The sequence below is a fragment of the Andrena cerasifolii genome, chromosome 13, assembly GCF_050908995.1.
Source record: "Andrena cerasifolii isolate SP2316 chromosome 13, iyAndCera1_principal, whole genome shotgun sequence".
Taxonomy (NCBI): Eukaryota; Metazoa; Arthropoda; class Insecta; order Hymenoptera; family Andrenidae; genus Andrena; species Andrena cerasifolii.
In genome coordinates, this window is record NC_135130.1 from 1,779,149 (window position 1) to 1,800,953 (window position 21,805).

The 21,805-nt window shown below is 37.3% G+C and overlaps 1 long non-coding RNA gene across 1 annotated transcript in view; it reads right to left on the minus strand.

Annotated features, from left to right (window-relative positions):
- LOC143375994 (uncharacterized) overlaps positions 1 to 20,804 on the minus strand; it is an 81,981-nt gene extending 61,177 nt beyond the window's left edge. Inside the window, exons 1-2 of the long non-coding RNA XR_013087014.1 lie at positions 20,657 to 20,804; positions 20,361 to 20,524 (exon numbers count right to left, since the gene is read on the minus strand). This is a non-coding gene — a long non-coding RNA (uncharacterized LOC143375994). The remainder of the gene's footprint in view (positions 1 to 20,360; positions 20,525 to 20,656) is intronic.
- Positions 20,805 to 21,805: the final 1,001 nt, after the last annotated feature.

Consider the following 21,805-nt stretch of genomic DNA (forward strand, 5'->3'; position numbering starts at 1 on the left):
GAAGGAAATATTATATGAAACTATTTACATTTGTCAATGTTTTATCTATGAGAAATATATTGAAGGGAAAATAGTACAGCCCCTTTATTAACGACTATTCGTATACAAACTCTGCCAATTATTATCCAAGTCTGATTCCAGGGACAATTTCGTTACGATCTCGTTATTGATCACATATACGTGATACCTGGAAAAAGGGGATTGGAAAAGCGCAGATATTTCTGTTACTTTGTGCGCGTAGTTAACAGCTGGGACACTGCCGAGGGAAGATCTTGGAGCGAATTTAGCTGTTTTATTTTCACTGCTTAGTTGCGAATGCTCCATTCCCAGTTTTATGGACGCTACCCTGAGTTAATAGGAATTACGGTTGAGAGATAGATGCCGTGAACATTTTGCAATTCAACATCTTTTTATTTTATGAACCGTTGGATAAATTATAAAGGAAATTGCTTTCAACGAATTGCAATGAAACGCATTTTAATTTCAAATGAAAAACATTTCAAATTAATCAGTATGGCGGAATTTTACAAGAAAATTTAGAAAGATAAATACAGTTTTCATACATAAATTGTTAGAAAAATGGCTTAATATTTGAAAATATTTGATCAGAAAAATTAACAAATGTGTGCTATTTTTTCGTGTATTAAAAACACACAACTTTGCTATTCAAACTGTTTTTCTAGCTCGAACAGTTTTCGAAATATTCGACCAAATATATTCCTCACCCCTACTTTGAGTACTGTATTCATCCCGTCATCGTGGATGGTGGAAGCTAAAAAAATACTTGTCAAATATTTTTCTGAGAACTGTCAAAGCCACTTCAAAATCGGTGATTGCCACTTTGGGATGTTCCCTTGTCAGTTAAGTTTAGAATGAAACTACTTAAGTCTACAATAAGGTCAACCATTTAAAAACCACATGAATACGTATTTAAAAGCCTTTTGCTGTAATGCAAATCATGGATAGAAGACACGAAACTCTAATGGATCATGCCTTCGCCCTGAAATAGTCTAGAGATGAGTGCAGATTATAAGGACTCTGACCCCGGTAACTCCTCAACAAGTCACACGGGGAGCAACTATGTAAAAAATATAAAAACAAAGGAAGCACAGAGTGTCCAATAAAGGCAGCTGACGGACGACTTTAAACGGTGCATCTGGGGACCTATTAGCGTATCAGTGGCTAGTGCACCGCTACCCTGGACAGGTCCACTGTCCCACACTATGCGCAAAGGACAAGACTTGACACGTTAGTCCTATTGGACCCTTTGACCTCGCACCTCCACGCAAACTGAAGATTAGAAACGAACCGCTATTCCCTGAGACACTATTAACTCGTGCACCACAGGAAACATGTACCTATCACTTCGTAAATCACCTCGTAAAGGAAATTTAGTAGCATACTGATTCTTTGAGTGAAAAGGCCTAGATAAAACTGCTACTTTCAGAGCGTATAATGAATCATGGTGTCACAAATAATTTGCAATAGGATGCTGTCGATTCTTGATATTGATAAAGGTTAAGACACTTTGTGTATACACATGTAACATCCGGAACCGCGCCGTTCGTGGACGAGAAGGGATCTCGCCCCCGTCGCCTCCGGCGTAACCGTAATCCCTAAGGCCGGTTACGTGGAATGGAGTAGTACTGTGTGTGGGACAGGTGGATTGGCGTGTTAAGGATCGAGGAGGAAAGGAAGAGGTGCCGTTTCGTCTTAGGCCCTGTCAAGCCAGACTCATCAGTAGGGCTGCAGCCGACGGACCATGCTCTTTTTAACCTACTTCAAAAAGGAGGTTATAGATTCGACCCGTATTTATTTTGTCATGTTTGTGCCCGCATAATTCCTCAGCATATGAAGCGATTTTGGTAATCTTTCTTTTATTCAAAAGAGGGCGATGCCCCGGTGGTCCCGACCAACACTGCATCAATATTGGCCCAATATTTTGCCAGTTCTGGTTAATAATAAGAATATTGTCACTTAATTATTATTATTTTATTTACGCACGCGCATATCTCCTCAGCATGTTGTGGCAATATATATATATATATATATATATATATATATATATATATATATATATATAAAAAGTTAAAAATAAAAAAATGTATAAAAAAATTAAAACTGAGTTCAAAAAAATAAAAATGCACTAAAATGTAAAAAATAATTTGTTCCCTTATTTAATCTACGACTCTCAACTTTATTAAGTCGGCGCCTCATTGCACTGTGTAAATCTGGCGCCGACTTAAAAAATATGAGTCGTAGATTAAATAATTATTTTTTTGAAGTCGGATTTAATTTTTTTTATTTTTCCCAAAGTCATTTTATTTTTAGCTAATAATATTTTAACATTGATTTGGAATATTTTATAATATTTTGATTTGGAATCTCAGTTGCTTTGCGGAGGTTGCCAGCGAGTGGACTTTGGGGCATTCATTGTAGTTTTCTACACGAGTGATTGTTACACAGTTGTTAGAAAGGGGGAAAGGCGCTTCGATATGCTTGCTTATAAATAAATAAATATAATGATATACTACTTAGGTCGAATTACTTGTGCTTGGTTAATCTACCTTATATCTATCCTATCCTACATTAAAGCTAAGTTATTTTAAGTCAGGCCTGGCCAACCGAAATGGTTTCACGGGCCACTTTGATGACGCGTAACGTTACAGCGGGCCGCACTTTAGGCAAACATGCTTTTAAACAATATATTTAACTCTCGAGTCTTAGTTAATGAGATATTTGTTTATCCTTTCTTTCACTAAATTGTTGTAAATCCATATTTAGCTGGTTTTTTAAATTGGCATCAGTTAATCAAGCACGTGATGAACTCTTTGTAAATTTCATCTTCGAAAAAAATGTTTCACAAACATATGTGGATCCAAAAGCACTTACAACTCGTTGTGCAAAGTATCTTAAGTTGGAATATCTCTCGGATGTAATATAAGTATTGTAAAAATTTGTTTCATTTCATTCTTGCAATGTAACTCAATTAACTCCATTTGCAGATTTTCAGGAACACTGTTCCCGACAACATTAAAAGGGGCATGAAAATATTTCAAACGTTTTATCATATTTTGTTAATTCCGAGAAACGACTATCAAATGCAGTTATAAGTTTCTTTATTTCATTAGCATATTTCGAGAAAATCTTAGGTTGGCTTGTTGGGAAGTTATTTAACAGCGGCAAATGTTGAGCATTATTATTTCTAAGTTGGCAGTCAAATAACAATAATTTCTTATTAAAAGCTTTGATGAAATTACAAGCATCGATTATTAAATTATCTTGCCCTTGCAGGTCCTTATTTAGCTGATTAAGTTTTTCTGTTATATCCACTAAAAAACATAGGTCTAGCAACCAATCATCACCACTTAATTCAGAAACAGATTCTTGTTTCTCGTTCATAAACATATCTATTTCCTCCCGTAAATTAAAAAACCTTTTTAAACATTTCCCACGACTATCTAAATTTGTGCGGTTGAATGCAGCGATTTTTTCCGTTCAAATATAATTTATTACTGTTAATACAATTAAACCTCATGTCGTTGCGACTTCGTCATAAAAAGAAACTCTGCCACGTGCGTGGCGACCTTTATGGAACGAAAAATGACAATGACTCGGCCGACCGCAGCAAATTGAGGTCAGCACCCCGCAGTCCAGGGTGAAAATGTGAAATTTTCATTTCAGCGTATTAAGAAATTCTTTATTCTTTATCATATCAATATGGAAGTGACACCAATGAATTCCTTACGTTTTTCCGATGAAAATCATACCAAATTTCATGTAAATCGGACTATTACTGACGAAGTTAACTTCAAATGATATAAATTAATTTTTCATGGAAATTCTTTTATTATCGTCCAAATTACGTCGTTCTTGGTGTCAGTTTCATCGGCGAAACATAAACGATCGATTGGCGTCGTTTTCGCAAAGATCTGATGAGAAATGCGGAACTCGAAGATTTCTGACTTCTTAATAGGCACTCCAACCCCTTCGAGGGTCGAAAGCCATAAAATTTGGTGAGGCCCCGCGGGGGGTTGACGTCACCACAAGTTACCAGGCGGCATCTCTTTGACAGGTGCTACGAGAGGGTATGTTGTTGTCTGATATGAATCCTTCCTTCCTTCTCTCTGTCGAGGTGTGGGAATATCTCAGAAGCTGTGCCCTGGTCTTCAGTGTTTTACTGAAGTACAGTGGCTGTGGCGGGTAGAAAGGGGTATGGATTAAAGTGTTGCTGGTGTTTTTTGTGGCTTTTGGAAAATGGTTTCTGCATACCTCTAATATGTGAGAGACTGTCCTGAAAATGTTGGCTCTATTTAATAATATTTTGTTTTTATAATATTTTATTTAATTTCAATGTTTCGTTCTGTACATTCATATGCAAGCGCGTAATAATAAGACAATATCTTTCGAATTGTCGTACTTTTTCCATTTTGTAGTGGGGAATATTGAACTCGCAGGGATAAACTTGGAACTCGTATATATACGAAAGAGACTGGAATATAGGACTTGCGAGAAATGATTTTGGAAGATTAGACCTCTGGTGGCGCTGGCGGACACTAACAGTCGCGACTCCATGGTGGGGCTGGGGCGTTACACACGTCGTTACGTTGATGATACGCTGATATGAATAAAATTGAACGTTGTGGAAGAAAAATGGGTTACTGGACAACAGAATCGTGGAATGAAGGGGTACTCGAGTATTGGAGATTTAAATAATGCAGTTTTGATACATTGGATTGGAAGGTTTGAGTAACATCGTTCGTTAGTTGCGATAAATAAAAATAAATCGAGACACTACTGTATCTAGAATAGTAGCACAGCAGGTGAATATTAACAAACATACATTTCGTTCTCTGATATTTTGGAAAATTTTAGTAAGAGTTTCCAAAACAATTGACAGTATTTTAGTGCAAATATTCTTACTGTACTAAGCTGTTTTACTTCCAATACTACTGACATATAATTATGTACCTTTCTGCTCCTTTTATTTAAAATCATTAATTGTAATATTACTTTTTACATTATCTCAATTACAGCGACTATAGCATTTCGAATAACGAAATATCTGCAGGCATACTTGAAAATAGCATTGTATCGATTATTTTGTTATTCTATTCATCTTCTATTTCTCTCCTAATATCCTCAAGAATACTAAATTTTATATCATACTTTTCATGGTTAAATTCTCGTACACCAAAAGTTTCTTTATAATTTGGTTTTAATTCTACGTTACCTCTCTCGACCACAAACTGTATCAAGTATCACAGTTACCTTTAATGTTATCTTAACAGTCTTTGTAACTAAAATTTGAATACACTCCGATAAAATTGTCGATAAAATTTAATGAAATTTTTAACATTGTATATCGGTTACAATGGAGTAAAATCGCGTCTAAAAGACTACATAATAGAAATTACTTCGGTGGGGGCGTAATGGTTCCTATGGCGCGCTAGCTAAAGTAATGGAATTTTCGTGCGTTAAAGAGCACGTCATTTAGCTTGATAATCGCGTAGGGATATACATATATGTAGCACGTGCATAATGCGAAATCTCTCATATGAGCTGCTGCTGGTCATTATTGGTTGCCTCAGCGGCGTGTCGAGATATCAGTGTGGCCATTATGACACATCAATCGACCGACAAAATTTCTTGGCCTAGCTGCCTCTCTAATTCTAAATCTAATTCGACTAAAAATAATGCAAAATACAGTCTTCTCAACTGATCTACAGAAAACAGTTCGAAAAGGTTACTCAGAAGGTGCTAATTAAAATGCCTCTATTATCATAATATTGGAATACTCGAGGCTTCGTTTTAACTCTGTAGAGGACTTTAATTACGCCACTTGGTTTATACCAGCTGGTTATAATACTTAAATTTAATTCAACGTAATGTAAACGTCATTCCACGCCAAATCGATCATTTTGCGGCCGATGTTTGGGGTTTGGATGACATTTCGAGGGGTTACAGTTATTATTAAAGTACATGCAATTTGTGTCCATTTCCGCAAAAATACGGGCTACAAAAGATGCACAATATCCATCGCACGAAGTTCGTTCTTCTTTCATTTTAATAGGGATTGACAAATGATTAATGTAACTATAATAACAACTCATAAATACATCACGACAAATGTTTTCGTTAATAGAGTGAATCTTAGTTCTGCTTTTATAAAATCTTGAATGCATTAAGAAGTAAAAGTGAGAAATGACTCTGATAAACTTGATTGCGTGAACAAAATGATTTTTAAAATACTGTCATTACAATATCATGTAAATCGTAATGTTTTTAACGAAGTTAGGTGGAGATTATGGAAATGAATTTTTCAAGTAATTTTCTTCATTATGGCCCGAATTACGTTTTTCTTGGTGTTATTTTCATCGGAGAAACATAAAAATGCGGAACTGAAAGATTTCTCACTTCTTAATGGGTAGGTATACAGGGTCATCCGTTAAGACTGCAACCTACGCGCGCGCGAACAGATAAAATGGCAACACCGCCTCACGGACGCATTCGACTACAACCATACTTCCGCCATCTATGAGCCAATGATGAAAGTTTACGGTCTTTGTGGTGCCAGTAGAGAGCGCAGGGTGCTTTTGACTTTCGCCAGAGGATATTAAATTTGCCGTAGCAGAAGGGTAAGAAAACGGTAGCCATTTTAAGAGTGCGACCGCGCCGATCCCGTTGTCTATGTATGCGATGGTCCAGCAGCAGTATTAGACCACGCTGACGCGTTAGCGGCCTGGGTTGAAGAATTGGGGCTCTTTCCGCATAACTTTTGAACTACAAAAGATATCGGAATGCAACTTGCGCCATAAAATGGGGATAAATACCGCTGCTGGACCATCGCATACGTAGATAACGGGATCGGCATGGTCGCACTCTTAAAATGGCTACCGTTTTCTTACTCGTCTGCTACGGCAAATTTAATATCCCCTGGCGAAAGCCAAAAGCAGCCTGCGCTCTCTACTGGCATCTAAAAGATCATACACTTTCATCATTGGCTCATAGATGGCGGAAGTATCGGCGCATGGTTGTAGTGGAATGCGTCCGTGAGGCGGTGTTGCCATTTTACCTGTTCGCGCGCGCGTAGGTTGCAGTTTTAACGGATGACCCTGTACTAACCACTTCGAGGTGTCTCGTTTTCGGCACGTGGTGCCGGGCACCACTTTCTTTAACTAGCGTCGCGAGAGGATCACCCAGCACATCTATTTCGCTTTCTCTCGTTATATTCATTCGCTTTCCTTGTCCAACTATTCAGGGGTCCCTTATTGCGAAACTTTGCCTGGTCAAGTCGGACCCCAACGCAGTCGAGTTTAAAGGACCGAGACTTTTGTAGGTATCATTTGGGAATCGATTCTATTCGATACCTAAAGTACTGATTACGGTTTCGATACCTATGCATGCTTGATTCCGGTTCGATAAGTATCGATACTTTACTGTTGCCGTGATACCAATTCTACTCAGTACTCATTTTTTTAGGTTCTACGGGTATCAAATGTCGATACCAAGTACTTACAATTTCGATACGTATCGAACCTTCCAAGCGAGTACTTTGGGTATCGAACTACTTGAAACTCGTGAGAAAGATTGGTATCACGCCCATCGCTAGTTTTTCCCCTTACTCTTCAAATATACAACTCCACCACTTCCCGTCACTACAACTGCAAATAAGGATTTAAAAGTGATTACTACAGCTGCTATACAAAACTGACAATCTCAAAACAATTGAGTTGATTCGTTTCCATTGTAAACTCATTGTCAGCGCAAGCCACTGTCCTGTGCAAAGACTGAAACATCTTACTCAAGCGTACAACCTCGCAGTATAATTCCGTATTCACCGTGCGAGCGATGAGGGAAGCTTTTCTAAACATTGTCTTCATAGCTGCAAGATTGAAACAGCGAGTTACCTAATTGTTGCGGTTATCTTGCCAATTACCACCCTGTCTAAAGAGGAACATTGTATTTTGCGTTTCCGCGCAACGAAATTGTAAGCCATTTCAGTGCTTGAAGCTTTCGACCTATTTCGTGCCGGAGCATTGTTGCGCGCCGAAACAACGTATGAACGAAGCGTTGTTTGAACCAGATGCACTAACGAACCAACATGTTCACGCCGATATGCATACGTGCACACATCGTGTAATATCGCCCGATAACTCATCGCGTTACTCGTAGGCTAAATAGCTTCGCTCTGCATGATAGGAAACGTTCGGAAAAAAAATCTGGAGATCCAGATCACATTAGGAGAAAAGGACCTGGATGATTGATGGCATTTTTTTCAGTGATATAAATAGAACATCGTATTTCAAAGGGCTTCGCGACGATGTCTAGAATTTTGTTTCATATTGTAGGTATATCAAGATCACCTTATTGCATTTCTCGTTGTAAAAATATTCTACTGAAAATAGTTGCGTCATCAGTGGCGCACCCAGAGAGGGTGAAAGGGAAAAGGAGATTAATGTAATCGTGAGTGTGGTAATTCAAGAGCTTTGTAAAAAGAAAAGAAAACTCGATTTTATTCTTTAAATCAATTTTTATAAGCACCTAAAGAATTTTATTGAATTTGCATTAAAAATATTTTTATCCGTTCAACTCATAAGGAAATGTATCGAACCCGAAAATTCTGATTGTAATGAAACTCCGTACGATTGTAGAGCATGGCGGAGTATGTAAGAAACGATTTTTTTTCTGCGGAAAAACACTCTGAGGGGGTGAAATCAGCCCCCAAATTTTCAGCGATTTTTCGTTTTTCGAGTATAACTTTGTAACGGTGCGAGGTAGAAGAAAACCGTAAATGGACAAAATGTTCAGTATTTGATGCCGTATAACGCGCTGCAAAAAAATGTTTTTGTACGTCCAACAATTTATAAATAAATTAAAATTTTCGTTATTTTACATATAATTTCTAACCGTGTGGGTTGGGGACGATCTTTTTCCGTGTAAAAGTTATAATTCGCAATGGTTTACTAAAATGTAAAAGGAAAAAATTTTGGTTCATTTGTTTATTTGTTTACAAAAATTTTCCGCCTTTGTCCATATTACTACAATCTGCCACTTGACAATCGAGGATTTTTTTTTTATTTATAAATTGTTGGACGTACAAACATTTCTTTTGCAGCGCGTTATACGGCATCAAACACTGAACATTTTGCCCATTTACGGTTTTCTTCTACTTCGCACCGTTACAAAATTATACTCAAAAAACGAAAAATCGCTGAAAATTTGGGGGCTCATTTCACCCCCTCAGAGTGTTTTTCCGCAGAAAAAAAATCGTTTCTTACATATTTCGACATGCTCTACAATCGTACGGAGTTTCATTACAATCAGAATTTACGGGTTCGATATGTTTCCTTGTCAATTGCCCCCAAAATTAAATCCTGAGTGCGCCACTGTGTGTCACAATTCTTTTTCAGATTCGGCCTGTTTCTCGCTCGTGGAAAATTAAGGGGTCATTCTGGTAATCACGCCGCAAAATTCGGCAACATTCAGGCTTTTTTTTTCTTAGTGAATACAATGAATAACAATGTCAAACTTTTTTTCATTTATTAAGCTACTTGTAATGTATACGGAACAATTTTTTAAGTACACTTTTAATTGTGTTTTTCAATGTTAACTGGAGTTCAAAATTGCGCCTTTGAAAAGACGGCGAGAGTGAATTCAGCTCACAGACTCATCTGAAACAAAAAAACCAAGGTGATTCTTAATCATTATGAGTACCGCTATCGCAGGTGCCAGAATTAGCCACGTAATTCAAAATTTAATAAAATTGCGCGCATTCGAACTTCAAGTAAAAATGGAAAATTTCGAAACTTGATGGCGCGATTTTGAACTCCAGATAACATTGAAAAAACACAATTAAAAGTGTATTTAAAAAATTGTGCCGTATACGTTACAAGTAGCTTAATAAATGAAAAAAAAGTTTAACATTGTTATGCATTGTATTCACTGAGAAAAAAAAGCCTGAATGTTGCCGAATTTTGCGGCGTGATTACCAGAATGACCCCTTAAATGGTTTTTGTGGTGAATCATTGTTACTCGCGCAGCTGGAGTTATTTTTTTTTTATAGAGCGACTAGTTGAACATGTTTCAGGCTGTTAAATACTTTAGAGGAACTGATGGAAGTCTATCGATTTTATTCAGTAAAATTTTCTCTCCCATTTTGCTTGCACCGAATATCGAGCATTTTAAAATGAATTCGTAACAGCGGGCACATCCCAAAACGCGGGTCTTCAAATACTTTCCAATTCCCAGCGCTCATAAGTCAATGAACTTCCTCTCGCTGTTGTGCTTGGAATATCGTCATAAACTCTCATTGTGTATTCAGAGCAACAGTCAAATTTAAAGTTCGATTGTTATAAAGTTAAATTAAATTCTTTCGTTCCAAAATACCGTACGACTTTCCCTGCGGGGAACTTCGGATGAAAAAGTGTCAGACTAATCGATACGCGACACGAAGTAATAAAATTAATGTAGCTTCCGCTGAAATGGAGCAAGGTTGACGCAAAATTTGCGGAGGACTAATTCAATTCTTCAATGATGTCAGCCTTTTACTAAGTAAAAACATATTATCAATCTACTGAATTATGATGTATGTAACACAGTTTCTTTCAGTGTTCATATTTTTAGTATAAATTTTTAGGAAAGCAATTTCTCCTTATTTTTACACCTTAGGACACCAGACATGTGAATGGAATTATTAACGCGAAGAAGTAAGACTCATGCTAATAACACTGTCCAACAAAATTAAACTATTTTTTTGTTCTGTAACATTCAATAGCTGTTTCTTATAGATTTTTGTGCGCTGAAAACGAATCCGCAAACCGTTTATCGCCATCACCCTCAGTTTTCGAGAAATTCCATTTTAAGGGGTTATGCCTAGTCAGGCGGCCGAAAAGAGGCGAATATTTGTGAATTTTTTTTGAAGAAGCGGAAGCGTATATTTTTACAGAACTTTTCGCGCTTAAAAGAGCAACGTTTAAAGAACATTTGGTAATTTTTTCGTGGAAAAATATTTAAGTTTATAATAAAATAACAAGCGACATCCAAGAAGCATTTTTAAAAATTTGGTTTTGCGGTGAGCATTGCCAATCGGAACCAGATTATCTAAAATCAAAAAACAAGAAAGATTTCGTTAGTATATTAATGTATCCTCAAGTTGACGGAGAGAATTTTCCGAAATATTAATTTAAAACAAAATGGCGGCTATTTAAATTTGAAATCCTGATTTTTTCGCGTGATTTTTGCAGGAAAAAATTAGGATTTCAACTTTAAATAGCTGCCATTTTGTTTTAACTTAATATTTCGGAAATTCCCTCCGTTAATCGGAAGATACATTAATATGCTAACGAAATCTTTTTTGTTTTTTGATTTTAGATAATCTGGTTCCGAATGGCAGTGCTCACCGCAAAATCAAAGTTTTAAAAATGCTTCTTGGATATCGGTTGTTACTTTATTATAAACGTAAATATTTTTCTACGAAAAAATTACCAAATGTTCTTTAAATGTTGCTCTTTTACGCGCAAGAAGTTTTGTAAAAATATGTGCATCCGCTTCTTCAAAAAAAATTCACAAATATTCGCCTCTTTTCGGCCGCCTGACTAGGCATAACCCCTTAAAAAAATGCAAATTTTCAGATTTGAAGATCTTTTGTGTTCAAACAATAATAGTCATTCGGTTGCATGGTCTGTCAAATTATTTTATGAACCCTCGCGAACACAACGATATAAGTAATTATTGAATTATAAGCATTTAAATATGTTTAAACAACGATCAAAGGGAAAAGGACACCCGAAATGCACCACTTTTTGCAGATATCTTGCTATATATTAAAAAAACTAAGGGTCTAGGAGAAAATTTAACTACTCCACGCGATGCAGCAGATATTTTTCTTTCGGAAACCACCAACAGAAGGGATAAGTCACGTTTGGTTTTCAATACAGAAGCGAAATAGTTTGGCAAAACGTGCGCCGTCGACAGTGGTAGTCAACGGCGGTGCGCGATCCACTGCCGCTCAGCGTAACACAATCGCTTAACGCGCGTGACTACCACTGTCGGCGCCGCACTTTTTGCCAAACAATTTAGCTTCTGTATTGAAAACAAAACGCGATTTACCACTTCTGTTGATGCTTTCCGAAGCAAAAATGTCTGCCGCGTCGCGTGGAGTAGTCAGATTTTCTCCTAGACCCTTAGTTTTGCAAATAAATTTTAAAAAATCTGCAAAAGTGGGTGCATTTCGGGAGTTCTTTTCCCTTTGATCGTTGTTTAAACATATTTAAATGTTCATAATATACCAATAACTTATAACGCTGTATTCGGGAGGGTTCATAGAATAATTTGACGGAACAAGCAACCTAATAACTATTACTGTTTCGACACAAAAGATGTTCAAAGTTGAAAATTTGCAGTTTCCTTCAAAATCGTTTTTCTCAAAAACTGAGGGTGATGACAAACGGTTTGCGGATTCGTTTTCAGCGCATAAAAATCTGTAAGAAACGGCTATCGAATCTTACAGACCAAAATGGCTGTTTGACAGTGTAATATCAAGTAATAGTTTTTAGTATTAATTCGACAAACTTATTTCTTAATTAATTACGTAGGTACTGTTCTTTATAGGAATAAAAAGAATTTAGTTTTCAAGAAAGTATACTTCAGTGCAATTAAAGTTTCTGATTTATAAAATTTCACCCTTTAATGTAAAACGATAAAGATAAAATCGATACATATTGTTCAAGTAAGATCTTAAATCATTTTAAAGTATTTCATACACCACGATCGCGTACTATTCTCTGTTTCCACTGAAGTTTTAATTCTCATTGCAACTAATGAAACTTTCATGTTAAACTTTTAGTTCCGTTGCTTTTATGCCATTAAAAAATAGTTAATTTATTCGGGTCTCATTTCATTTCCTTTTCCCTTTCTTTTACTTTAACAAAGGGTATTCAAACGACCGAGCTGCCGAATCATACGAAATCAATAAATGTAATGTTTCATCGTACAGAATAAATAAAAGCTTGGGTTATTGAACACGATATAAATCTGGAGCACCGTCGTTTGACGTTGCTGGAGTAAACTCAAAGCTTTCCATTTTCCATCTGTCGACTAGCTTAATACGTCGTTTATTTTATATGTAGAATATCTACACTAGTTTAACATTAAATTATGATGCTAGAACTAATCTTACCAATGAATTCATCTAATTAGAAGTGTTAAAATCTGGACTTAAGAAATTAGTTTTGCATTACTGAGTTATCAATAGTATTTGCATTTTATATAATTTAATCATTGATTGCTGTTTTTTTGTGATCTGAGAAGGTGGAAAATAAACAAGGTGACCATACGTTCCGGTTGTCTTATTTCTTGATTTTTGACAGAATTCCACAAAGAAACTAAGAATAATGAAACATTATAAGAAACTAAGAATAAAAAACATTGTTGACTTTTATATGTCTTTTACATCTACACCTACAAAAAAACTAGTTACACCAAATTAATTCAAAACTATAATTACATGTGCATAAATTTCCATTTTCATATTTTCTTTAAATTTGAAATATATTTTGTTACAAATCACGAAACTATCATTTCATTATACTATCAGTTTTATTTTTATTATGAATCGTCCCCAACTTTAAGTTCCTTACCTTTTCGTATACCTCTCAAAACACCGTTAACGCGGATTATTGTTTCACTTTGGATTAGCCCTTTTTTATATTTTAGTAATTTTGACTTGAGATTTATAATCAGCGACCTCAAAAACCCCGGGATACCAAATTTTGTATAAATAGAAGGTTTCACATTGATGCTATCATATTTTTTCCTTGATATGGGGATTTCTGATCACTGTGTTCATTCCTTTAGGTTAGTAAAACTGCCATGTAGGTCAAACATTTTTAAAATCCGACAACAGATTCGTAATCAGCAGTATCAAAAATCCCCAGAAATACTGTATTTTTGAAATTAAAAAATGTTAAAAATTGTATATATATAGAAGTGTAGAATTAGAGGACTTGCACAGAGCTTCAAAAAGGGGCTTTACCGGTCCGGAACGGTAATACAATTCTTAACATTTTTTAATTTCAAAAATACAGTATTTCTGGGGATTTTTGATACTGCTGATTACGAATATATATATATATATATATATATATATATATATATATATATTCGTCCGAAACCGAGATGGTGATTGGTGATTATTGATTCCGGAACATAAAGAGGGATGATTTTCTTGCCCCGTCGCCTCCGGCGTAACCGTATTCCCCCGGGCCGGTCACGCTTTTTGGAGTACTGTGCGGGGCAAGTGGATTGGCATTAAAGATCGAGGAGAAAAAGAAGATGTGCGTGTTTCGTCTTGGGACCGTCAGCCAGACTCATCATCAGTAGGGCTATAGCTGACGGCCCCTGCCCTAGACACACGGGGCCTAAGAGGAACTTGTATATATGTGAACGAGAGTGGACAATAGGACTTGCGAGAAGAGTAGACCTCTAGCGGCGCCGGCGGAGACTAACCGGCGTGACCCATGTGGTGGGGCCGGGACGTCACAATATATATATAATTTTTTGGAAACTGAAAACCACTATTATTTTAAAGAAAAGCCGGTCCTCTAAAGGTTGAAAAAAATCCATTTTGTCCTTTTTTCACCTGTTCCGGTTTGCTGGTGAATAAATTTGGTAACCTTGGAAATCAAGTATCCCATAGGACGTATTTAATTGCCAGTTACACAATAGTACTCCCGTGATACTACATTACCTACCAATCCTAGAATCTGGTGGCTATGAAGTTCACGCTGTGAAGTAGAGGGGGACGGTGACCCCCTCCACTTTATCATACTGTGTTTGAGCTTGCGCACTGGGGATCTCACTAGTGTTATTCTAGTGAGTCTCCACATATGCTTGACTATACAGAAGAAAGGTACATATATCGCGAATTTTATAGAGGTAGCTATCATTAGGTGCTCTATCTAGCGGTTATCTATCACTGTTTGGAAGCTGGCAACCAAGACTCTACCACGGACTCCTTTATTTTCCACTCCCTCTTCTCAGCTCCTTCTATGAATATCACTACTGCTTACTTCATTTGCGTGACCCACAAGCATTGGAATAATAACGAAAGTCAGAAGATAACATGTAATCACTTGTACTATTGCGAGATGAGAAGAAGACCGACTACCCGCAAGCTGAATTATCACAGGGGCAAGGGGAATCGCTCACTTGCTCCACCCTATCCCCTTCAAGAAGTCCTACTTTTCGGTTCTTAGCGGTTGTTCATATCCGCGGGCTGTCGTGATTTGTTTCGTTCACGTTCTGCGTTACGCGGCGGACTTTGTTGCGAGGAATTGGGTGGAGCGAGCAGACAATTCCCCTCGCCCCTGTGACATTTCAGCGCGTGGGTAGTCGGTTTTCTTCTCATCTCGCAATAGTACAGGAAAGGTAGATTATATTGTTGCTTTTATCAGTAAAATTGAATGGGTTTGCACTTCAACACAACATTACACAGCTTTCTCCCTGTATACACGGCAGAAAATTGAAAACATTTCACGTGGGTATCATAACGAATTAATTCGTCCTTTGCCCAATATTCAGAGATCTAAAATTTTCAAATTATAGATTCTCAACAAACAGTTTTTTCCAAAGCTAGCTTCGCTTTCGAATCTGATAAAAACGGTGTTACGTGATACATATTTGTCCCTAGGTCGTTTGTCAATCGATTGCCAACTTCGTCGGTACAGTTTACTTGTATCGTGCGTCCATGCCCTCTGACGCTCAATCCATACTCTTCACCCCTTTCAGTCTGGCACCGTGAAGTGGGTCGCGACCGGGTTAATGACTCATTAACATAGCTGGACGTAATATGTTTGCAACACTGCGAGTAGCACGCTATAGCCGTTACGCAGAAGTGGCGCCAATTAACGCGTAATACCTATGTCTTGCTCGACTTTTGTCTATCGACGACGCAACGTGAAATCAAATTAAACTGCTGTCGGTACTCCAGCTATAAGGACAGATTTTGAATGAATGAACGATTTCCTGAGAATGGTAATCGACAATTCAATTTGTTGGAACTGTTGTTTCTTGCTACGCCAGTACTTAAATAATGAGTGACTGTACTGCAGACCTCCATTTTTTTATATGACATTAAGGTCTGACACGAATCAGGTTTGTATCGTCAATTTATTCCTGACGTTCATCCTCAATAATTTCAATACGCGTAGTCCATTGCTCTTTATGCAAATTCTTCTTCGCGCAATCAGAATTTTCATGGTACTTATCGCAAAATGCCACGATATATCAAAGATTTTAAGCTACATTACCGCGAACAGGTTTTAAGGAAGTGACACGAGTAGCGTTGAAGCTGCATTGGATTGCGAACGAGTCATTATTCACCCACGCTTGATACATTATTTCACACTTCGGCAGCCGCCTTCTTGGCCAGGAAGGCTCGTGCGGCTTTTCCCTGTGTCTACGAACCTTGCGGCGGAAATGGGAGATGTCGAGATTTCACTGACGTTCCTTGGCACAAAATTCGCAACCGCTGGAGGCAAAAAAATCTACAATACTTGCGTTGCAACTGGAGTGATATATGTTATCGACGCTCCACTGCGGGTATCTTAAACGCTGTATTGACCAATGATGAGGATCTTAAGGAGTGACTAGGTCTAGACAGTTCAGAAAAACGAAGTGAATGAGCTTTTTCAAACTGGTCTCGGAAAAAAATTCATGGAGCATCTTGCAACGGGGCTTCCTGTGTCATCAATGATATCTGTGATGTTTGTAACTAGGAACTGATTGCGGATTCGATAGATGTCTATGAAGCATTGGGCGAAACAAGGATTTCACTTCTGTGTTAGGAGGCAGTTCCAAAATAGGTACTGCCGCATACTGTCAAATTATGATAGTATGCTTTTTGAGTAAAAAATATAATAAATAAAGTTGTGGTAAACACAAGCCCATAGTGTGTTTATAGAATTTTGTAACAAAAATATGATATGTGAAGAGAATGGTAGCGCATTCAGCTTCAATAAGATACTGGAGAGAATAGGTCACTTACTAAGAATAAGTTAATTATTGTTGTTATTTTAACTGTCCTTATTGTTAAAACGAATTGTTTCTAGTAGATCTCTACTAGGTTTTTACTCGTGAGGAACTTCGTAGACAAAAGTAAGATTTCTAGCAGGTCAAGTCTGTATTGCATTCAGTATATACAGGGTGTCTCAAAATTGTGGGACTTCCCGGAACATGTAATATCCTGATGCAAAAAGACATCGAAAAGTCCTTTACCGTTTTGGGATCCGAGGCTTCGTTCTCGAGATATTAACAGTTGAATATTAGCGGTGCAAATTCCGGGGCGCGCAGTTTAAAGCCGAGTCAGCTGAGCGCAGAGCAGTGACCCCTCGCAAGCACACACAGGAGGCGCGCGTAGATACAAACCCACGCACACAGTAGAGTCGACCGCGCTAACTCATTTTTGTGGTTTGAACCGGCACGGTCGGCTCTACTGCGTGTATGGTTTTGTAAATACCGCTAATATTCAACTGTTAATATCTTGAGAACGAAGCATCGGATCCGAAACCTGTAAAGGACTTTTATTACCTTTGAAATCCAATTGATCCTAGAGAATCGTTCGTGAAAGCGTCTCATAATTAGCATACTTTAATCACAATAGCTATATCTTGCTTCGTTTGACAACCTTTGCTACCATATTCAGTATGACACAACACAAGATTAGAAAAGCTTACTAAAAGTTCGTAACAAAATGCAAATTGTCTTTAATCTTTATACCGTGTATAAAAAAAATGAACTGGCTATTTCTATAGACTAGGTTTTCCCAAACTATGTTTCGCGGAACAACAGTGTTCCACTAAACCTGAATAGGTGTTCCGCCAGAATTTGGAAAGGTTTTATACACTGCAACACATTTAAAGATCTACTAAGTAGAGTATCTTCTACTAAGGTCGTGTTCAGATATATTGGCCGGTGCGTTCGGTTTCGCGAGCAGCGCGCGAGGAGAAATCAGCCACCACCACCTGACGATCGTGGATTGGCAGTTGAAGTTGCTGGGCCCCCAAAGGGTATGGTGGGGTAACGGGAACGCTGCTTTATTCTTAGCGTAGTAGTTGTGTGCGTTACGAAGATATGCGTAAACCAATACGAGATAAAACTATCGAGAAAGAATCAATGTTCTGACCAATAAGCTCCTGAATTTTTTCGGACCTAACGCACACCTATTCTGATGTATGTATTTCTACGCTAAGAACTCGGTTTGGCCTACACGTCAGGAGCTTGGCGCTATCCCCACTTCTCACTAGCTCTCGTTCTGCGAAGGCGAGAGCGAGATGGAACGAGAGCAAGAAAGAAATGAGAAAGTGGTGGGGATGCTTCGCTGCGTGCATACGTACCTCGCGGGGACTGAATCCCCACCGCGCGACGAGCAGGCCTAACCCGAGAGAGAGTGAGAACGTTGAGAAAAGGAGCACCGAGCAGGCAAGCGGTGTGGTGGAAGAATAACCCTCACGAAACTCACCGGCCAATATATTTGAACACGACCTTAGTAGGAATTACCCACCCTAAAGAATAAGCTAAGTGTTCCGTTAAAATTTTCGGGTTTGTGAAGTGTTCCATTGCAGAAAGATGTGGGAAACCCTGCTATAGACGATAGTTTTGCTTCTAGGATTTTTAATTCAATATATATATTATATAAAAGTGGATGATGATAGACTAATTATTTTAAAAATGTAAATAATGTGATGAATTATTCTTCTCCTACTACATCTCACAATTCATATATATATATATGTATAATATATGTCCAAAGTTTAAAATTGTTTGTCAATATGTATTAAAATCACATCGTCTAACAAATATTCTCTTATTTCGACGTTGCTAAAAACACTTATTTGTAAAGCCCATGCAGAAGGTTCAATAGAAACTATAGAAAGCCATTGAGTTACAGATCTTGCACTTTATTATTATGAGTTCAAAATCAGCTGATCGTCGAAGCAGAGGTTACTATGAGTATTCTTACATTCTCAAATAAATAAATCTACGATACTTAAAAAATTCGACATTCGTTATCCAGTGAGAAGTTCCAGTTCATATCATGTTCGACCCAGAAACTCTGTCCTTTCAGTCAGTTATAGCTGGAAATCACTGTGGCAACGAAGCAGACGAATCTTCGCAACACATCTTCGGTGATCACTTTTGTCCGATGCGGTATGGATATTACAGCAACAGCCACTCTTTTCAACCTCTGCTCCGTCATCTCCACGTGACAATGCTGATATTGATGTTCCCATCGCCAGTCGAATTAGCGACGACAGCATACGGAAACAGCCATCTAACACGTGCCGTTGAAACAACGCCAGCCAGCGTAATGTTAAGTAAATATAGGAGGCTCCCACGTCGCAAATTCACAGTCACATCATAACGAATTGGGTGTTATTCCACTGTTGCTCTGATGCGGCCGACTGCCGGTTTAATGGCTTTATATCACCGCGAAGTGTAAACGGCAATAAATTTAAATTGAATTGTATATTATAGAATCGCCGTAAATAATTGGGATTTTAGTGACGGGTGAAGAATGACGACAAGGGGCGGGTCGTAAATCATTGCCGATACAAGTCCAGCGGTGAAGTTTGTTCCACCGCGTTAACACACGACTGTTTGGGGGTTCAATTCGAAATCTATTATTGTTTGGGGTATCTGGGAAGCATAACTTACGTACAACTAGCATTCTCATACTTCGACGAGTTAATCTATGTATAGAACAAATATTGGAATGGATAATAAATACAGTAATGCAATGTTTCAGTTGCTCTTCATTTTTCTGTTCCTTAGTGCTGATGGAAGAATCTTGTTATTACGAGATGAAGCATTTCTGCTGCGATGTTAAGAATCATTATTAAGACTGGATAAAAAACGTTGATTTTAATGTGCTAGAACTTTGATTTTTCAAATGCGATTATCTACAAAGATAAGGTGTATGTCTTCTCCATAATTTAGTAACTCGCTGCTTCAACTATCTCCATAGAAATGAAAATGTGCAGGGTGTCCAGTAAATCGGGGTGCAAACGATCAGGATACGACTCGTCATAAAAAAATAAGTAAAAAATGTAAGTTAAAGTTTTTGACAGGTGGCTTGGTCTTCGCGAAAAATAATTTTGAATACAGAATTACTTTCGGTCTACTTAGCTGTGTGTTGCCTCACCCGCAAATTTGGTACTCGTTACCTACCCCGTCGATTTTTACTTATGGAATCACATTAACTCGGCGGGGCGCGCACCCCAATGTGCAACACACGTTGTCGCTACCGGGTCAAAAATACCCAAAATTGAAAACCACGGTTTCAGAATATTTTTTTTAACTTTGTTATTTTTATGTTAAAGTAAAGTGTTTTAAGAATAAACAAAATTTAAGAAATATCTCAAAATCTTTATTAAAGTTCTTTAAAAAATTGTAACAAAAACTCAAATAGCCTTCTCAATTTTTACTTAGTTATGAAATCGAATAAGAAAAATTAGTCTTCTTTCTTTAGTAACAATATTAAATTCAGGTAGATATCAAAAGTAGATGCTATGAACTTATCAACGTACGCAAAGAAAACAATTCGTAACAACTTTTTCAAAACAATACTCAGAATTTTCCTAAAGTACATACATACTTAGAATCACCAGTTTACATAGTGTTGGTGAAAGGTTTTGGTCTTTGATTGCACTTGGTCGGTTATTCCCCCGCTGAAAGGTACCTAGAACGGCGCAGCATAGGATTGCGCGAGAAAAAAGATATTTTCGCAACTTGTGCCTTTGTGGTAAATTTTACCCAGTAGCCGAGTTAAAGCAATTATTTACACTGACGAGATGAATTTTGAACAACTAATAACTTGATAAAATTTCATTAGAAGTATGGTAGATGTAACTCACAAGAATTTAGTATGTAGAGTGCAACTTTTGTTGCAACAAGATGCACGATATAAACCATACTTTTTCTAAGAAATGGAATCCGAAATTTGTAATATCATCACAAACTGTATGTTGCTGTAGTATAGTATTGTTATATTGCCAGGGGAACTATAAGTTTTCACAGAAAATTGTATATATAATGATTTATCAATTTAACAGTTTAGTAAATTACAAATACTTAATAAGAATTATAAATTAATCACGCCTTCGTGTCTTTACAGCAGGGTAGGATGCACCATTTGTGGCCACTTTAAGGTATTGTACCAGTTTTGGTCACTTCTTAAAAAATATAATATTTTTTCGTGTAAGCAATAAATATAACCTTATATTTCTGGCGGTATACTAAAATATTTATGATGTGAAATTCTCCACATAATAATGATCTGCAAGCAGTTTAAAAATAAGATAATTATGCACATGGCCAAAAACAGTGCAATGGCCACAAACGGTACACCTACCCTACTTCGTTACTCATCCAACTCCTTTTTTTTTGTTATTTTACGTTGTACAGTTACCAAACAAAACGCACTATCGCACGCGACAACTCTCACTCAAATTAACAAATTAACATTTAACGAGTTATAATATTTACAAAATATTTACAGTTTTCTTATATTATGGTAAACTGATCCAGAATAAATCTATACCTAAGTAAGTGGTATAATACTTTCATGCTCAAAGTCATTATTCGCGAAAAGTAAGCGTTCAATAAAAAAAGTTATTCCATATTTTCTACTAGCTTTTGTATAAGGATTCATTTTCTGCTCAGTTCTACCACGAACCACGACTTACCGGACACTCTATAGAAACAAGTAGATGACCATTTGAATTTGAAAGTATTTAGATAAATT